Here is a 15261-nt window from a genome sequence, read left to right on the forward strand (position 1 = left end):
TCTTATACAGCTTTGAAACAAATCTTTAAAAAATTAGAAAAATGACCCCCTCATTCACTAAAAACAACATTACAATAAGCTGTGGAATCTCACCAAACAAGCTGTAAGCACAAGGCCAACAAATGAATTAAAACAAAGCATTCTTAACATTCACCCAAGCAATTCTGGTAAGAGGTAAACAGCATCACTCAAAGGATTCACCCCTATAAGGACTGAAGTATTGGTTCTATGCCAAAAAGGTAACATTTAATTTTAGGGCTTTCTGCAAGAATTCTCCTACCTACCTTCCACTCACTACACATACCCCAAATCCATCCACAATGACCTCAGCCCTCCTAAATATCCTTCCTCCTTCTACTTTACCAAAATCACATCTTTACTTGAACAAATCTCTCTCAACTCTCCTACTGGCCCAGACAACTTGTGCCTTTACTGTCTATACCACTCCAAAGGTATCACTGTCACCCCCCCCCCCCCAAAAAAAAAAGAAACATGTATAACCTCAGCAACACAAACAACACTATTCTCCTAATCTGGAAAATGACCTTTGTAACACTCATGCCCAAAGATCCTAAACTTATTTTACCAAACACTTCAGACCCATCACAATATGTTATTATCTTGGCAAAACACTGGAGAAACTGGTTTATATTAAGCTTACAACCAACCTGAAAAAATACCACCTGTAATAAATAACGTTTTTTGGGCAGGAATAAGAAACAGCACTGTGGTTGTTAACAGATAAAAATACTTATAAACGTGGGTAAAGATAGTCTTACTTGTGACATGTTCATTGATCTAACCAGAGCCTTTTACATGTTTCACAGCTCAGTATTAGTCTCCTATCACATCTCTCAGAGATTTTTATCACTCCAGAAACCACTCTAAGGTTCAAAGAGTTTATCTATCACAGTCCTTTAAATGTAAAACTTGTCTACTACCGACAGTGCCTAAATTCTACAGACGACCTGAGGATGTGGATCCTGCTTAAACAACCACTTCCTCCTTGCTAAGAGGAGAAAACAGACAAATGTAAAAACACCGAACGTAAAAGACTGTTAGGAGGAAACCGACCTTAAAAAGATTTTTTTTAAAATGCCAACTGACCACAATACCACTGGAGAAACAGAACATAGCAAGGGAAACAAGACCTCAAGTAGCTATGGAGCCAAAATCAAAGGAACAGGAGACAGGACATTTGAGGCCTGGAACCACTCTGTCAAATCCCTCATGAACATAGAACAACTATTAGGTAATTGACTCACTTTCATTCTGCATAGCTTTAGTAGCCTTGTTGATATAATCACAGATCTAAAAATGTATACTAGTAAGCTTAATCTGAAAGCCTTTTTATTATTCTAAAGAAGTCAATGTTACTGAGAATCAGTCTAGGCATAGGAAGTCAAAAAAACCTAGCGACGTTTGTTCCCCTATACTCCCCACATTGGCTGCCTTTGATGGTACAAGCAAAGCAGACATTAAAAATAATTTTTACGGAATCCCCCCTAGGAAAAATGTTTTACAATATGGACAGAGCAGATTTTGACCCTTAAAGCTCTCAGCATGCGTAGAACTAGAAGAATAAGAAAGGCTGATGGGGGGGGGGGTGTCAGACGTAGAGGTCTACAACCAAACAATACATGCGGTGCTGGATGGTTGTCCTTATTACAGCCAGTCTGACCTGGACAGGATACACTCTGCATAAGGAGATGTCTGCCATGTACAAAATCTCTCAATGAAAATGGGCTTCTGAGCAACAGTTTATTTGAATTTCTTACATTCTCCTACCCCAAGCTACCCTCCTTTTTTTGGTATTCTAAAGCAGAATAAAAAGTGGCTAGACTCCCCCCCCCCCATATAAACCAGTAGTTGCAAGCAGGGTATCCACTGTCTATTTCCATTTACTTAGAAGTTTAGTTTAAATCCTTGGCAAAAAAAAACACGTTCTTTACATTGGACACCTTAGACTTTATGAAAAAGATCAAGAACCTGGCAGTTAACAATCACTCCCTAACTGTGACATACCATGTGCTTCCACATCCATCCTGTATTCAAGAAGTTGTGGAAGTTTATGAAAAAGTTCAGGTTATGCTCCCAGGCAAAGTGGAACTACTGTCTAAATTCCTCCACACCCTGCTTAACAACATTTTTTAAGTTCAAAGGCCATTTTTACAAGCAGGATAAAGATATAGCAATAAGACCTGCCATGGCACTGAGTTTGGCTAATGAAGCCATGGGTGTGTGGGGGGAGGGACCATTTACCTCTCCAAGTTCCAAGAATACATACAATGCTCTTATCATTTTATTGATGATATTTTCATGTTAAGGGTAAATGATATTTTTTGACTATATTGGCAGGTCAACCTGATTTTTCAGGTTCACCACCAACCCCATCCTCACCTCTGTTAGCTTTTTGAATCTTATCATCCTAAAAGACCCCAACCCCAGCACAGTTGTCTTTGATCTCTACAGGAAATTGACCAGGGTAAACATTCTGTTGCATTTTGACAACATACATCCCCATACTACCAAATGTAATGGTGAGATTAGCCACAGCATGGAAAGAACTCAAAGCTTTCACCAAGAACATCATTAGCCTGCACAATGATTTTCTAGCTAGACAGTAATCAAAGGAGGATGCTCTACAGCATTGTACAGCCCATTACAGCATTGAAACAGAACAGTGACCCATCTCTACAAACCCAGCAGGCAGGCAGGCTGGATACAGGCTAGAGGGGCTATATTGTGGACCCCACCACAGAGGCTAGAAAAAGGAATATGACCCTCACATATACCCAATAAGACCAACAAACCAGGGATGCCATCATCAATAATTGGATCATGACAGAGAACAGCAGGCAGCTTAGGGAGATTTTCGACACAGGCTCCAGCTTCAACTTCATAGATTAATATCTTCATAGAAGGTTACTAGGCTAAAGGCCCTACGGCCCTTACAAGCCTAGCTATATTTATCCTGAGTTGCCCCAACTGTCGGTGGTTAGGTGAGTGAAGTTTGTAGAGGTAATGGTCTATGGTAGTTAATACTGACTTCCTCTGTCCAGGAGGGACATGGGTGCCACCTCAGGAGTAAATCTGTGGTCACCCATCCATTGATCTAGGCTGCATTTGAAGAGGGTCAGGGAGGGACTTTGTTTCACATGAATTGGAAGCTTGTTCCAGAGAAGTGGCGGTCTCTGGGAGATGTATCTATCTCTCCAGCATGACCTGTTAAAGTCAGAGGCTAGGTCAAAATCCCTGGAGCAAGTGATCCTTGTGCAGTATTTTACAAATGTGTAGCATTTCCATCAGGGCCAAGTTAGAGACTGCCCTGTAAGCCAGGCACAGGTCACCCCCTTAGTAACATGAAGGAGACAGAATACAGTGACAAATCTTTCTGTCTTTCTGCATAAGACTTGTTTTGTGTACCCTGTAATTTTCTGGTGAGAAACCTCTGTTGTCTACCAATTGTTGGAGGTGTCTGGTAAGGTACATTTAAAAGGGAGCATTGTACTCAATTACTGGTCTGATGAGGGCTGAGTATAATGGAATTCTAACATCCTTAGATCTAGATGTGATGCCTTTACTTATAAGATGTAGCAAATAGAAGGATTTCCTTACAACTGTGATACGTGATGGTCAAAGTTTAGATTGCTATCAACCTAAGTACCCTGATCATGTACCACTGGGTCTACTCTTAGGGGAGTGCTGACTATAATGTAATTAGTAGGGTTGTCAGCTTTCCCAAAGGGAATAATAATGCATTTTTTTGCATTTAGCTTTAATCTGTGGCTTTGGCACCAATAATTTGTCTGCATTAACCCTGCCAACAGTACATTATCATTATTGGGGGACTCAATGATTGCTCCCAATTTGCAATCATCAGTGAAAACTGGTCAGCCATAGGCAGTCCAAGTTTGCCCGACTTTCTGAGAAATAAATTTCGAACAGTAAGGAGCCCAGCACAGAACCCTGTGGTATGCTACTGGTGATTGGTCTTTTGCTAGAGGTGAAGTCACCCATTTTGACAGCATGTGTCCTGTAGGTGAGCCAGTTGGCTACCCATCTTGTAATGTAGGGGTTAATTCCCAATTGGGAGAGTTTCGCTATAATACCTGAGAGGGGGACTTGGCTAAGTCAAGATAGGTAGTATGCACTGTCTTTCCCTCGTGCAGGGCCTTGTTGACTTTCTCGAAAAAGTCAGCCATGTTTTACAGGCAAGATCTACTTTAATGAATTCAAACTGGGTTGGGTCCAGAGTTTGGAGATTACCTATGTCCTTGTTAATAAGGCCCATAATGATTCTTTCCATGGCTTTGCAGATGAGGCTAGTCAAGCTTATGGGCCTATAATTCCCTGGATCAGTTGATGACCTCCCTTTGTGTAGAGGGATTACTGTTGCTGTCCTTCATTCTACTGGAACATAGCCAGTTTGCAGGTTGTGGTTAAACAGGGATCCAAGTAGGTTTTCTAGGTCATGTTTTAAGTTGTTTAAAAGGCAACCTGGGATGTTGTCTGATCCTATTGATGCTGTATTTTTGGCCTTGGTGAGCAGCAAGATGACCTGCTCTCTTGAGATAATAGGCTCAGGAATGGTGGCAGGTATATTATGGGGTATGACTGGAGGGGACGGGGGGTGAAGTTTGCTCCAAATCTGTTAGCTAGCAAGTTCGCTATTATGTTCAGTTGAGTATAGGTGGTGGCATCCACAACCAGTTCAGCTCATAGTTGGGTATTCCCGTTTAGATTTTGGATGTAGTTAAAGAATGTCTTGTGATTATCCTTAGCTAGTGAGGATATATTTACTTCATAATTAGCTTTAGAGGACTTTTTCAAAATCTCTTATTTGTTTGTTTAAACTAGAGAGGAATTTCTTCCTCTGCAAGCCAGTTTTCTATCGTTCTTTGACATTAGTTTCTTTCTCTTGTTGTATAACCTGTTTATACTAGGGGTCCACCAGAGTGGCTTTTTAAGTAAGTGGTTTGTGTTTGGGAGGTCTCTGATCTTTTGGTAAGTTACTAGTGAGTACCTCCGCATATGTGGGTTTTTGTGTCACGTACTTATTTAGTGTGGGAAGTGTGTATGTGTTGATAGACTGTTTGACATTTGATTTGTCCTTATGTGAGAGTCTTGCCTCCAAGTTCATAGTGTAACTACATCTCTCACATAAAGTATTTGTTTGTTAGTTTTAGGAGTAAGTGGTTGTCAGTATACATGAGACAATTGCTACATTGCCTTAGGATGCCCATGTTTATCAGAATGGCCAGAGAGATGATGAGAAACTGCCCGTCCATGATAGCAGGCTCTTACTATATATTTTATTAGGAAGTGAATGGGTTCATTTGACAGGCCTGTGCTTTTAGTGCCAAGACTACAAGAGATGCCTACAGTATACTTTGTGTAGGCCAAGGATGATCAATAAGGCAACACTGCTCAATGAGCAACTGAGTTGCTCCTAGAGCAGCGTAAAAGCTTGGAAGGGTTTCACTGACAGCTGTTTAGAGAAAAACTTAGCTTCTAGGCTTTTCCATCTGTACAGGGCACTGCTAACTGCCTCTGTGCAGAGAGCAGCACTTTACAAATGTGAGGCTTAACAAACGAGCAAAGAGAAACAAGTTGTAAGCTACTACCAATCAGGAAAGCACACAATAAGCCTTCCACCAGCAATCTCCAACTCAGACAGGTTAGATCAGCACACTTCTGCCACAAGGGTGCAGAAAAAAACACCTTCTTAATGTAGAATAGCTGGTTTGGAGCACAAGTGTAACAAGATTAGACAAACTACCTACAACAGTCCTACAACTAACATACAATGTAATACAGTACTTAAATCAGCAGCAGCCAGTACAGTTTTTTTGATACTGCTAAAAGTAGATCAGCAAACGGAAGGGTGGATGGGAAAAACTAGCAGGGAATCACCAACAGTGGTTTAGTTCATGTAGGCTTTAAATCTTTTTAGAAAAGACAAAGGCCCAGTAATTCACTGTGTGTTTAAGTATTACTCAAGAGACAATTTAACCAATGAAAAAACATATGAAATGTGAAGCCTAGATAATTTAAGTGGCTACCTCTCACATAGAACAAAAACACCAGGCCAAGTAGATTTCTCACAACAGAAAACAAGACGGAGTCGGTAAAATGAAAGCAACTCTATCAGCAAGTCACAGACAAAAATATATATATAGGTTTACTTTACTCACCCAGAAGGGAATTACCAGCAGTGCTTTAGTTTATGCAGGCATCAAATCATTTTAGAAAAGACAAAGACACAGAAATTCAAGAGGGCTAAAAGCATTAGGGATTTCACTGAAAGTTAATGGGAAAATGCAACTCAGTTACCTAGAGGCACTCACAAATGTGCCCCCTCCCCCGACTGCAGATACCACCCCTTAATGAATGGTTCCAATCATTTCCAGTGCCTCAGAACCACAAAGCTGTACAGTAATACAGTCTCAGAGAACTACGAGAGTGAGAGTTAGGTTTACTGGGTGCCGTGCAAATCTTACAATGTTTTGTAAGTGTGGAAGAATGTTAATAAATTAAAGCAACATTCCACAACCCTTGTACAAAATTAAATCAAAAATCTTCAGATACCCACTGGCTAGACATCATAAAGATTTTCTGAACCATAGTGGTTTTACATTTCTGGTTTTGGACAAAATTTTTACTGAGCTTTAGAGGATAATAAAATGCCCTTCTAGAAAAATGCGAACTATAGTTTTATATGTTTCATAGGTATGTAATAGCCTAGCTGCCTTGCAGGCCATTTTAAGCCTAGTGAATTTCCCGTCAGAGGTGAGACTTAAACCTTGTACCTTCTGCCTGTGAGATACACATCTTAATCATTATACCAATCTCCAATTTGTGGGGGTTGGCTTAATCTGGCAAATTATACTTGATGGATACAGAGCTCATGGGATAAACACCAGATACTCTATTAACAGTATTTTAATCCTTAGAAAACAATCACAAAGTTGGACTAATTTCCTGTTAAAAGTACACAATGGTTTCCACAACAACACTGTTTACCATTGAACAACAAGACTGTCACCAAATTGTCTCAGTGAGAAACTACAATGACCGTATACAATATAGCTTAAGCTACAATTCCAGGACACATTTGCAATTATGATCTTATTATATAAAAGGTGAATTTCTTGAATTTATATTTATTTTTAATTTTTTATTGAATAAAAGGGTCATTACTCTAATTAAAGCAGGCCAGCACCTGACTGCAGGAATTTTAAAACAATTTTTAATTTTTGTTGTATTTTATTTAGCTTTTTATATACTCTCATTTTTAAATATTTTTTATGAATGATGGATCTGATAAAGGTACCCAAAAGCACTTTCAAATTGTACACTGACTTTTAGTATCACTTGGTTGTAGTCTAAAATTTTAAAATTTTGTTACATTTCTTTTGTTTGTTCACTTATTTTGAGGGTATGAACACAAAGAATAGACCTGAATCTATTTGTTTGGCTAAAAGTGCAATCCATGCTAATTAGGTGAAAGACAGACATCCAATCTGAAGTGAGACAGGCTCAGGCTAATCAAAGCTTCCATGCTAATTAGGTGAAGGCTGTTCAACCATTCTGATATGAGACAAGTTCAGGCCAATCAAGGCCCTTCTCCAATCTAAAGCTCTACCCCTAGAAATCCTAAATGCATATAAGTGAGCATCTCATTGGATTTTTATTGTACAAAAAAGAGCTCATCCATTATCAAAAATAAAGGATCTGAATTTCAACTTATAAATAGTCTCTGCACTTTACTGAGAGAAGGCAAGCAGCCATCAACATAGGATTATTATCCTACTCTTTTAGAGGCTCCAAGTGGGCTAGATCAGCTGGAATATCATTTAATTTTTTATTTAAGATCTGTAGCCTCCTAACAGTCCTTTTCAGGGCTATCCATTTGATATTTTTACCTCTCAGGCATTGCTTACATTCAATTATAAAAGACCCTCCATTAATATTCCAAAACATGCACGCTGATTGGTCAGTGTGCACGTTGTCCATCAGACATATACTAATGGAAAAAGGTCCGGTCGCCCGGACTTTTTCCATTAGTATATATTTTTTTTTTACAGCAACGGAGAACGCAAGATCTCCGCTGCTTTTTAGACACTGTCTCGCTATGTTAAAGGAGTTTAATATAGCGAGACAGCTTTAAAAAAAGTAACAAAGATCTTCCTTTCTCCGTTGCTTTTTTTTAAAGCTGTCTCGCTATGTTAAATGGGTTTAACATAGCGAGACAGCTTTAAAAAAAGCAACGAAGATTCTCCGTTGCTTTTTTAAAGCTGTCTCACTATGTTAAACTCCTTTAATATAGCGAGACACTTTGTAAAAAGCAACGGAGATCTTGCTTTCTCCGTTGCTTCCACCCGCAGCTCTGATGTACTGTGTAAGCATACGCATGCGCAGTACATCAGATCTGCCGCAGAATACCAGACAGCTGCGGAAGGGCAGCAAGGAGGCATTATACAATGCCATTATTTAAGAAAAGTAAGCATTTTTTCTTAAATAATGTCATTGTATAATAGCAATAACCCACTTCTGGGTGTGGGTAATGCTTGATTTACTCACGGTTGTCTTTGTTTGGCCACTCGGGCTTCGCCCTCATGAACAAACCACCATACCGTGGGTAAATCCTGTATTACCCACACCCAGGCATGGGTTATTGCTATAATATTCCATAGGGCTCAATTCTCACTCCAGTACTATTTTCCATTTTTATAAATAAACTACTCTTTCACCTTCCTCACCTACAACTCCTCTTATATGCTGCTCACATGGTCATCTATTCATCAAAGTCTTTACATCATGTCATGCAATGACAAGTGCAGGATGATCTTTTGGATCTAAGTCTTTACACCATGTCATCAAATGACAAGTGCAGGATGATCTTTTGGATCTAAACAACTGGCTTGTCATGAAAACCGTTCCTCTAAACCCTGAGAAAACCAAGTGTATGCTCACTGGAACTAATCAACAACTTTCTGCAGCTCCTATATCTCTTAACATTTCTGACACTATCATTGATACTACCACTTCTTTTAGACAGGTAGGTATTTGGCTGGACCAATCCTTCAACTTTCAGGAACATATTCAAAACACTAAGATCTAAAATCAACCATCACTTATTCTAGGCCCACAAAATCTCATAATTCCTCTCAGCTCCAGCCAAAGCAGCCACAGGTAAAGATGTCCTAATGGCTCAATTGGAATATAGTTTGCCTTTATTTGCCACCACTTTGAACAAAAACACAAGACCACCACATATCTTATCAAGTAAAATATGTAATGTCATCACTAGTTCCCCTCAGCGAAAGCAACACTGGCACACATTATCCAAGGCTAACTGACTCCCTCAACAAGCCAGAGCTAACCATCTCCTTGGCTCCTTACTTTTCAAACTAATCAAAAACACACCATCATGTCCACTTGCAATGAAACTCATTACAACCATCTCAACCTAAAACTTGAAGAGCAAGTCTTTAGGCATCCTTCTAGTCCAAAGATCTGCTATAAAGCTGCATTCTTCAGACCAAAGCTTTTCTGTTCTCAATGCATAACTGTGGAAGCCCTTCCCTCACCACTTCCCCAACAACACAAGCTACTCCATGTTCAAACTACAATTCAAACAGCATGTAATATAACAACACAAATGCAAAAGGTCTCTGTTTACATCCATTCTTCCTGTTCTCCCCTGCAACATTAAAAAATCTGCCTTACTTAGTATGTAAATATGTCTGCTTTCTTGACTGTTGTTGTGCCTCCATTTTCTTATGATTATGTTGCAGTGATTTTCATTCACTGTTGCAAAGATATAAAAATCTAACTGAGCTGTTTTGCAAAGGCCACCACTGTAAACAGCTACTATCTCAAATTTTCATTGTATAAAGTATTACACTGTTTACATAATGGCACACATACATTTGTACCATTTCTGTTTCTATTATGGTTTTCTTGAAAAGTTATGCTGCTAATGATTGAATATAATTAGAGCTCACTTGCAACTTGGTCATGCTCTGATCTGTGCTCTAGTCTAGTAACCAAAATAAAATATAATAAATGACATATTTCAAAACCATTCTATCAATGGAGTAAGATGATCCAAGCTGTGGTTTGATAGTGAAAAACGAAGAAAACAAATCCAAACAAGCAGAAACACTTAATTTATTAACACAACAAAATATTCTGTTGTGTTAATAAATTAAGCGTTTCTACGTGTTTGGGTTTGTTTTCTTCGTGTTCTTGTTAACTGCAGTTGACTTGTATCCTTGGATTTATAGTGAAAAACTCCCACCACTCAGACATATTTAATGGTATTTAGCTATTAAAGCAATGAAAGGTGTATATTTACTACATCATAATGCTTACCCTAAATATTCTATTATATACATGATACACCCACAGTCAAATTACATTGCTAAAAACAACTAAACCTTTTGTAAGAATTTAGCAATGAAATCAACATGGCAGGCCTTTAGTTGTAGGAGAGCTAGTGCCACTTACGGTGCTTACCTGCCTTTTTTCATCAAGGTAAATAGGTGCCCTGGTTGTAGAAGCACCCTAGCCTTACAAGAAAAGAAATGTACAGTTAATTTCTAGACTTTCTTCTCAGTCCCAATCCCATGGACAATCTATAAAACAAATCAGAGCCTCAAAGGCTCTGTGAAGCTCTATGATTCGTTGTCTAGGTGGGTGAGAATGAGCAGAAAGCCTGGAAAATTTAAACAGGAGTTTGTAGCTAGCAGTACCATGAGGATCTGTGGAGGGTGTGATAAAGAAAGTCAAGGTCAAGGTGCATCTTTGCAGAGAGTTCATTTTTTTCCTTGTCACTACAAGGCAAGCAATCAGATATTCATACTTCTTAACTGTCACTGATTTTGCAGAACTTCCATGATTTTGCAAGATACTTTTGATTGGTTCTTAGTAAAACTTGTGGTTTCTGGAAAATAACTGGGGATTGTAGACAGTTAATAATGACAAACATTTAAGTTTCAGCCTTCAAATTTTTTAGAAAATGCATGTAAATATAAACCTTATTATTATACCATACAATGCTATAATATAAGAGCAATATTTAAATCTGTCTCTCATATTTGGGCATTTGATCTTTATTCTTCCACTATGAGATTCACAGTTATGCATTACTCTGTAGCCCTTTTACTTATACATGTGTATCTACATATAGATATATCTCACTCTATATATACATGTAATAATCGAAATGCCACTTACCCGACTTTTAAAACGCAGAGATGAAAGCACCGAAAATCCACTTAAATGAACACTGACATCACCAACAAAATAGAACAGGTAAGTAACTATACACACACACACACACACACATATATATATATATATATATAGATATAGATAGATAGATAGATATGCGTCCACTTCTAAATCTTGAAAGCTCGTAATCTTGAAATTCAAAATACCGAAGCCAAAATCCTGAAAGTTCAAAATACTGAAAACTCAAAATACTAAATTTCATAATATTGAAAAACAGAGTACATCAACACTTACAATATTCCAACACATCAACATAACAAAAGATATTACTCTTCTCCAACTATAAAAAGGGTGGCAAGCTCCCCGGCAGCCCACACCCCCTGCTACTTAAATATATCAACTCCGAGATTGCACTTCACAGAAGAAAATGGCAAACATGCCATTACGTGCTTCATGACTGCTTGTTGTAACCTTAGTCATGTTGCCTTTTAATTTGCTGTTCAACAACTCATCTTAGTGTAGTAAAGTGCGATCTTGGAGTTGATATATTTAAGTTGCAGGGGGGTGTGGGGGGCACAGCCCTCCACATTGGGGGTGCAGGGAGGGCTTGCCCCCTGCTAATAGTCGGAGTAAACTTCTTCTTCTTCTTTTGGCTTTTCCCAGTTAGGGGTCGCCACAGGGGATCACCTGTCCACTCATGATTGGCAGTGGAGTTTTACAGTGTTGAGTTGCCAGCCCGGCGCTCAGCCTTCCATGGAAGGCACACACACACTCACTCACACACACACACACACACACACACACACACACACACACACACACACACACACACACACACACACACTCACGCCTAGGGCCGATTTAGAGTATACAATCCACCTACAGCATGTCTTTGGGATGTGGGAGGAAACTGGAGCACCCGGAGGAAACCCACGCGACCACAAGGAGAACATTCAGACTCCACACAGAAGACACCCCAGCCGAGGATCGAACTGGAGAACCTCTTGCTGTGAGGCGGCAATGCTAACCTCTGCACCACTGTGGCCGCCCCTTAATAGTTGGAGTAAACTAATTTGCTTTATCTTTTGTTTCTCTATGTACTTCTGCTAGAGTATAGTAAGTGTTAGTATCCTGTAGTTTTTTTCAATATTATGAAATTCAGTATTTTGAGTTTTCAGTATTTTGAACTTTCAAGATTCAGTATTTTGAATTTCAAGATTATGAGCTTTCAAGATTTAGAAGTGGGCCTACATATATATATATATATATATATATATATATATATATATATAGATATATATATATATATATATATATATATATACACACACACACACACACACATATATATATATATATATATATATATATATATATACACACACACACACACAAATATATATAAATAAAATTATATCATCAATATCAAATGTTCTTATGAGCATACATAAAAGTGATAATTTGAGAATGAATCTAAAATAATTGCAAACAGACAAAATTAAAACTATTTTGAAGGGAGGGCAAAAGCAAATTTCCTAACCCTGCAGCAAAACAATCTCATACAATGCTGGTAATAACTTCCATACCAAAAACATTTGCTCATATGAGTGTTCACTATTATTTACAGGTTAAAAAAGCATTTGGTCATATAAGCATTCATTCTAATGACCTGTAACCATACAGACACACACACACACACACACACACACACATGCACACGCACATACAGACACACAAGCACGCATATACAGACACACACGCACGCATGCGCACACACACACACGATTCAGATATCTGAGATGTGCACATGCAAAGTAGCTGTAATTGCTAAAGCTGTATGTGGAGGAATGACTAATTGTCTGCTGTTGCTTGCCTATTGTTTGACTAATGTGATTTGTGACAGACTGCTTGGAATACTTTAATGTGCAGTTGCTGTTTATATGGAACATAGTTGAAATCCATTACAAGGCCATTATGTAGGAATAGCTTGTACTGATTCTGTGGACAGTGTGTGTGAGTGTTTTTTTTTTTTTTTTTATCCTTCTTGACAAACACCAGAGCTGTACACAGAAGGTCACTATAACTTGCCTGGGGGCAATGAACTGTTTAGGAGCAATACATATGAATACAGTACTGTGATCATTTCTTTTTTCACTTTCCTGGTTCAAAGCTGTGGAGAGCACCTCAGCCTTACAGGTTACTCATCCTATCATACTTTCAGACCCCAAATGGAGGCCTACAAAGCCAAAGGAAGTGGCGTTTCAATATTTATCAAAGACATACACATCTCCAGGCTGGTCAAATAGTATGATGCACAGGAGACACTCCAAGTGCAGTTAACTGTTGACAAAGCACCTAATCAAATCATAGCTAGCTATAGACCTCCAACCATGACTCAGGATGCCCACTCCACCTATCTGGACTTACTTGAGTCCACCAAGATTCAACCCTCTACCCTGATCCTGGGTATCTTTAACTACCCAACCACAGAGTGGAAGACCTATTCTAGCCCAAACATGAATGCCCAGAGATTCCTCGACTTCATCAATGCCAATGCATTGAATCAGCTGGTCTTCACCCCTACAAGAGGTGAAAATATCCTGGACATGGTCCTAACCAACATGAGTAGCCGCTGTAGCACCCCAACAGTATCATCCTCCTTGGTAAGATCCGACCATAAAGTGATCACTTTTGAAGTCACCATCTCCCCTGACCCCCCCCCCCTTTGTCAGGGTCAAACAAAAGAACTTTTCCAAAGCTGACTACAATCTCCTCAGGGCAGGTATAAGCAGTTTCACAATGACCGTCCCTTCAGATGGAACTAGCAGTAATGTCCAAGCCAACACCAAAAACTATAAGAGCACCTACATAGCTGTATGGACTCAGCGATACCTGACAGGACCAAATCATCTTCCTCAAGGAAGAGTAAACCTGTCTGGTGGACAGCAGCAATAAAACTCTATAATAAAAGGAAAATTTGCTGTCCAGGACCAAGAAGGAGCAGGTGCCAAGTTGGAAGCAATCTCTCCTTTGTCTGAACAAGCAATTAAGGTCACTGGTGAAATCCTCTAAAGCTAACTTCGAGTCCAAATCGGCCACATCTACTAATAACAATCACAAGGCCTTCTGCACATATGTCTGCAATCTCAAAGGTAACACCCAAATCTGATCTAAACTGGTGGTTATTAACACCACATACGCAAATGCCATAGATATAGCCAACCTGCTGGCAGACAGATTCAGTGAAAACTTCACCCCCCCCCCCAGGCCCCACCATCAGTAAACCAGGACATCATTAGCACCTGACCCTTCCCCTCATCATTAGGAAGCAAGTCCTTAATGCCCTCTCAAAGGCAAAAATTACAGTCTCCATGGGACCCGATAACATCCCTGGCTGTATCCTACATGAACTCAGGCATGAGCTGTCAGCTCCATTAGACACCCTATTCAACCAAAGTCTGAGCATCGGCTTCAACCCAGCTGAATGGAAAGCAGCTACTGTCATCCCTCTACACAAAAGTGGAGCATCCACTGACCCAGGCAAAGTACGGTTATGTACACTTACCATAAATGTAGATGTTCGAGTGCATTCACTGTTGCAGTCATTACATTTGGGTAATCTGCTGGCAGGTTGCCCTCAGTCGGCCTGATTAACAAAGTCTTTGGTCCTGCGATGGTTGCTGTCCCTTCTTCCATGATGTCAGGTCGTCAGGGGTATAAAACATGCAGCCTATGCCATTACATCAGTTTTTCTTGCCCCAGATGTCAGATGCCCCCCAAATGGGGAGCAAAATATATATATAAGTAATTAAAGACACAAAAATATACCTCCAAGCAAAAGCAAATACACCAAAAAGGCTTTTAAGCATAGTAAAAGAAAGTAGAGGTATAGTAAGAGAAAAACAGGGGGCTGGAGGGAGGGTAACCAGGACTTCAACAGTGAATACACTCAAACATCTACATTTATGGTAAGTGTACACAACTGTACTATGTTCTTTGTGTTTCACTGTTGCAGTC

At 39.4% G+C, this 15261-nt stretch overlaps 1 protein-coding gene across 1 annotated transcript in view; it reads right to left on the reverse strand.

The window, feature by feature from the left end:
* Positions 1–15261, reverse strand: part of TTC7A (tetratricopeptide repeat domain 7A) — a 2391665-nt gene that overhangs the window by 501944 nt on the left and 1874460 nt on the right. The gene's annotated exons all lie outside the window — the stretch shown is intronic.

Source organism: Protopterus annectens, chromosome 1.part0, assembly GCF_019279795.1.
Source record: "Protopterus annectens isolate FY-2018-M chromosome 1.part0, PAN1.0, whole genome shotgun sequence".
NCBI classification, from domain to species: domain Eukaryota; kingdom Metazoa; phylum Chordata; order Ceratodontiformes; family Protopteridae; genus Protopterus; species Protopterus annectens.